At 40.1% G+C, this 6,251-nt stretch overlaps 1 protein-coding gene across 4 annotated transcripts in view; it reads right to left on the reverse strand.

Annotated features, from left to right (window-relative positions):
• Positions 1-3,374: 3,374 nt before the first annotated feature.
• LOC138959594 (cys-loop ligand-gated ion channel-like) overlaps positions 3,375-6,251 on the reverse strand; it is a 154,497-nt gene continuing 151,620 nt past the window's right edge. For all 4 annotated transcript variants that reach the window (XM_070331141.1, XM_070331143.1, XM_070331144.1 and 1 more), the window contains one exon: positions 3,375-6,251. This exon is cut by the window's right edge and continues 1,212 nt beyond it. The gene's annotated coding sequence lies outside the window, so the exon portion shown is untranslated.

The raw sequence follows: 6,251 nt of genomic DNA on the forward strand, positions 1-6,251 counted from the left end.
GAGCAGTTAAAAACATACGATACCGATACGTGCACAGTCTGGCGGAGACCCTTCAAGTAGTCCTCTGCTGATATGGCTAAGTCACCGACACCAACTTCATTCTCGAAAAACGCTTTGTCGGGTGTTTTTTTTTCAATCTCCAGGAGACGTACACAAAAACTGACTTCTTCTCGAACTTTCTTTTGCCTGTGACGTCAGAACTTTTGAACAGTGATTGTGAGTGGGGGGAGGGGGGGGATGCGGTCAAGAAAAGACGTCTTGGTTTGCTTAGTCGATGTTGTATCTAATTAAACCGAAAACTTCCCTTCTCATGGATTGGATTTCGCTTGGTACAAGACACACGTTCTCCTCTCGTGACGTTACAGGCCAGTCACTAGCGAGGTGTTGTGTCTGAAACATGTGGACAGGAGTACTTGTGGATTGTTTGTCTCACTAAAATCAAGGGTAATCACTCGTTCACAACTCATACACACCCGACAGAGTTATTTCCAAACATCGTCTATTCTCGAGGGGATGATGCGACGTACGCCTTTAAAGCCTAGTTCGCCCCGCTGATGAGAATAAAGAGTCGTGTGCCATCAAGATGACGTCTTCGTTGTTTTGATGACGTGAACAGTAAACGTCACCTCCTGTCCTAGATGTTGTGTACACGCGTAGATCCTTGTTCGTGCAACCGGTCAGACTCAGAAACTGTGTGACGCCATCATTGTAATTTGTTTCTAGCAATTTGAAGACATTTCTTCTTCTTCTTCAGCGTTCCAGAATTTTCTGGTTACGTGTGAGCTCGTTTGCCCATTTTGGGTTCCCAAAACTATACTCTGAGAGCATAGTCAGCTTCACTCCGCTTTCGTTGAATAGAAGACATTTGACTCACGGTTGACAAATAATACAGAATTTTGTATACCCGTATTCCCTCGACGATGTACGTAGCCTAGGTATCAGGCTTACGTCTGTGGTCACTATTGTCTCGGGCAATTGTATAATTATTAAATTTAGGTCTGGAAATGTCTCATACACTCTGTTTTATTCCGACTATTTTTTCTCAAAGGGGCTCCATGAATTTGACGATTTCCACCGAAGAATAGTCTGAAGTATGCTGACATCACAGTGGTGTACGGCCATTACATGTTTCGATGTTGTTCGTGTACACTTAACTTACAAGTACATTGATTATAGCGCGCTTCCTGCGAGTGAAGAGACAAAGAAACTGCAGCAAACTAACCTCACGACTGTGTCAAGCTGCCAGACAACCATATAGATTAAGATCAAAGAATTGTTCATACGGGGAAGATATGCATGTTAAACAAGAAACCATCGAATGATGAACTCCCTGCATGTGTCTGATGACACTCAGGCACTACCTGGACGCGACCAGTCTCACTGCATTTGTGTGTGTGTGTGTGCGTGCGTGTGTGTGTATGTATGTGTGTGTGTGTGTGTGTTGTGTATGTGTGTTGTGTATGTGTGTGTGTGTGTGTGTGTGTGCGTGTTTTTGTGCGCGCGCGCGCGCGTGTGTGTGTGTGTGTGTGTGTGCGTGCGTGTGTGCGTCCGTGTGTGTGTGTGTGCGTGCGTGCGTGTGTGTGTGTGTGTGTGTGTGTGTGTGTGTGTGTGTATGTGTGTGTGTAAATGTAATACTTTGTGATTTAATGTTGTGATATTATGGCCCTTCACTGTGCAATTCTTGCGTTTGATGGTACTCGGGAACAGTGTCCATCCGGAATGCATGTCTTGTGAGTCATGCAGCTTTTCCTTTCAAATTCACCCAGATCGATGTTGTATTCTACGCCTAACATCTAGCATCGATTCGCGTTCAAAGCAAGAGCTGTGTGAAACAAGTAAACGTCCACTTTGTGTCAAATAGAGACCAGATCAAATGATGTTAACATAACTGGCTAGTGTCAAGCAGTTTGGCTACTGTTAATGCTACGTGAAAACGTGTGTATTACAATGCGAAATGGTTGAGCAGCTAGGCTATCGTTCCTTATGTGTATAGCGCTCGGATAGTTCGATTTAATTGTGTAAATGTTTTAAATTCGCATGTATAAATACTGTGTTGAAGACACCCCGGGCTTAAACTATAAATCTGGCTCCGGAGAGAATGAAAAAGAATCAAAAGTGATGAACTTCGGCATAACATGCGCTTAGCTGTCCAGTTGTATTGATCCTTTGTGTCGTTATGATTACATGTCCTTTCGTCAATTGCTGTCGTATATTCGCTGTTAGGTATATATATTACTCACTTGAATGTATGTTTGGCCAAACAAAAATATATGTTGGTTTAGTTAGGGTAACCCGACCGACCCTATTTTTTCCCGCCGACTCTTAAACTTTTTTTTCATTTCTAAAAAGAATTTTCAAAAAAAGCAACCTTTGGATCATTTTGCAAACCATACCGAGACTAAAAATTAAAAAAATAGAAAATAAAAAAAAACCGACCTACCGACCCTATTTTTAGGGGGTCATACTTCCCTAAACCAACATATATTTTTGTTTGGCCTTAGTGTGATCGCTTGGTATGCCAGACTTAAAAATGTATGGAACAAGATACTATTAATTAATCATTACTACATCTAGAGTCAGTTCCTAAAGTTCACGTCGAATAGATGTCATCCTGTCTCATGTGAAGCTGAGAATTTTGGTGTAACAATTAACAGTAGCGTTCAACTGCTTTAATTTGATTTGTGTTTATGGTCTACACATTGCCCTACCAATCGACCACCCAAACACCTAGCCGACCAATCGAAGCGTGTATTTAACCTTCTTTTGTTTGAATACATATATATAAAATTGCAGCTGAGTTTCTTCTATAGTGTTTACGTTCGCTTTTTCTATAGATTCAGAAGGCGTACAGCACTAGGCGGTGTCAGACAGACAGACAGACAGACAGACAGATAGAGAGACAGATAAACAGACAGACGCACGCACACACACATACACAAACACACGCACGCACGCACGCACGCACGTACGCACGCACGCACACACACAAACATACACACACACACACACACACACACACACACACACAAACACACACACACACACACCAGGGGCGGATCAGTTGCTTTGTAAGGGGGGGGGGCACTTTGAATCGAAAGTGAATGTGATGGGCGCGAAGCGCCCGAATTTGCTAGGGGGGTCCGGGGGCATGTCCCCCCGGAAATTTATTTTGCCCCAAGAAGCAAAATGGTGCCATCTGGTGCCATTTGAACTTAGAAATGGTCATAGAATCAGCATAGAAAAATCTCTTTTTTTTCTTCTTCTTTTTTTTTTCGGGGGGAGGGGGGCACGTGCCCCCTGTGCCCCCCCCCCCTCGTCCGCCCCTGCACACACACACAAACACACACACGTAGTTGGATACAGACAACAGGGCATATGGTATAGGAACATGGTTTATAAATCATTTCACAAAAACACCGTGATAAAGATAGACTGCAGAAACTTTGTCCCCTACTTCTGAATTCTTGTGAAATGTACTCAATCATTACGGAAAGCTACACTTGCAGACACTCGTACCATTCTTCAGATACATATTCTTGATAGCTACTTTTGAGCTAGTGCCATTTTGTTACAGGCAATTAGAAATCACGTTCATAGATCGTATAACATGTCTGCATTGCTACAAGCAAGCTGATGATCAGTCTTTTTGAAAAATACAAAGTCCTAGCTGCTATCGTCGGCAAATTCGTTGAAGGTTGCCTTCCAATGTAATATATCTTTCTGAAAATTCTACCGTTTGTCTTCATCATCCGCTTCCTCTTGAAATGCTATACATGTGTAAAACGGAACTGTGCTTGCAGCGGGCTTGAATCAGTACAGCCAAACGAGCAATGATCTCTACCGGTATACCTCGCCATGTTTTGTGAGAGTTTATTCTCGTACATACAGTATGAATCACACACTACTTTCGATGAAACTGGTCAATCCAGATGTTGCAGCAACTTTAACTAATCACTTATGTTTCTGATCCGTTCTGTTTTTCAGTGATTTCCCCTGGAAGTAGTGTTAAAGCAAAGATTTTTTACAGAAAAAGAAGTGTTTTCAAGAGTTAGAAAATGTCTGATTTAGACCAAACGCATAGAGTCACTTGAGTAACAAATAATAAAATGCTTCTGGAAGTCAATCGCAAAAGGAGTGACATTTTGAAAATCTATTAAATGGTATCAAGATGATGAAAGTAACGAGATCTTTGGAAGGAAAATGAGTAACTTTAAAATATAGATGTATTAATGAAAACATCTCGGAGCTAGCTAATATTGATCACGTCCATCTCCTGTTGTTTTTTAAGACTAGACTATCTTTCATCAGCATCAGTACTGTGAAAGTAACGCATACACATAATTACATTGTATTTATCACCATGTACAATAAAACGCATGTCATTACAGGTATACTGTATGTACAAAATAGAAGTTGTCAACAGCTGTATTGCACTTGTAAAGTTACCATCAATATGTGTACTATACAAAAGACAAAAGAATCATGTACACTCATTACTGCTCATCTATATATAACAGGTACAGGAACGTGTCTCGCTCGATTTCAACGAAATTTAAAAAGCAAAAGTGATAATGAAATGACAAAGGACTGACACAACAGTGGCTCAAACGTGATGCCTCTAAAATCTCATGATTTTATTTTCTGAAATCAAGATTTAATTTTGATATGAGTAATTGGGGAAGGAATGAACTTTGTCGTATGTCAGATGATTTCAGATTTACAGGCACGGAAAAACAATTCTAATTTCCATCAGTCTGACTGACATCGGAAGAAACCATAACACAGGAAAAAGACAATCCGATCATTTCCATGGAATACAGCTTTAATAAACAAAAAGAAAAAACCTCCGTCTGGTCAAGCTTGTAGCATGCCGACAAAAAGAATCTTGCATAATTTCACGAGACCGACCCAGACATTCCAAAGATGAAAGGTGGTGCAACAACGTATCATTTTTGACCACTTAAACGGTTCACACGTGCCTAAGTCGAAATATGGCGTTACACAAGAAGTGCGCACCCTGTTCTTCATAGATTTTTGATACGACTTCCTTCCCGTATGCAATAGATGATGAATTTGACCTAATTTGACTTTGATCATTCGTTGAATTGAAGCTTTGTGTTTTTATCTGTTCGATTTTAAGGGTACTCTCGTTGGAGCGGCTGTCGCGTGACTCATGTGAAAGAAATATTCAATCTGAAATGTGTGCCAGACAGCAAAGTCAAATACTCTTTAGGGAATAAACGGTTTGAATAAAATAACACAGGTATCATTGTTTTAAGTCGAAGCACAAAAAAGTGTCGCTTTTTGTTTCCAGAGTTTTTATGTGTGGCTTCAATGCGTTAAATAACCCATGCCTAAAAAGCTTTGTAATCTGACAGTAACGAACCTGGCTTGATAAGGCCTCTGCAGGTAAAATAGCAGTCTCAATGATCGAGACATACTGCTTGAACGAGCAGTCGACAGTAGTCAACAAAATGCGAAAAAAAGATAGAAGAAAGAGCAAACAGATTAAAAGGAGGCTCAAACCAAGAAACTCGTTGACAAAGGGGAATAACACAAACAATGAAACAAAGTACGATTTAACGATATGATAGTTGACAGATGTTATAAAAATGCACGAATCACGAATAGCACTGGAAACATTTAGTAACAAAACTGCCATTTCTAGTAACAAGTGTCTTTTGAAAGAAAACAACAAGATTACTAGATGTACATGTAAACTAAAACCGGGTTGTTTTTTTTTATCAACAAATTCTACTTTCTACCAGTCTTCATTCCAAAATATAAATGCTATTGGAGAAAGATAACATTGAATTTCCATATTGACAAAACCAACAAATAAGAGAGCACGTACAGTAGGTGTCCTTTGCTACAATGTAATTGATCTCATCATTTGCTTTTATTTTTATAATAAAAAGGTAACATGCAGGTAGCTGTCTCAAAGACATCCATACAGGTTTCTCGAGCTAATCTCATAGCGAACGATGTATATCCATGCCTTAACTAAAATGTTAAGTGTAAAATAAGACATGACTAACAGTCCCTTTGGAATTTTAGGATTTGAACGTACCGTTTCCGTTGCAGATCATGTTCTCTTTACCGAAAGAAGGAATGAAATACATCGAATTAACAGAATAACGGCGAGACACACTCACAAACACACCAATCTCAACACGATAATCATGGACAATACCTTGAACTGTCAATTGAGCCACACATTAGTTCACAGGAAAGTTGAGTCACGCACAGAA

The sequence above is a fragment of the Littorina saxatilis genome, linkage group LG2 (genome assembly GCF_037325665.1).
Source record: "Littorina saxatilis isolate snail1 linkage group LG2, US_GU_Lsax_2.0, whole genome shotgun sequence".
Lineage (NCBI taxonomy): Eukaryota > Metazoa > Mollusca > Gastropoda > Littorinimorpha > Littorinidae > Littorina > Littorina saxatilis.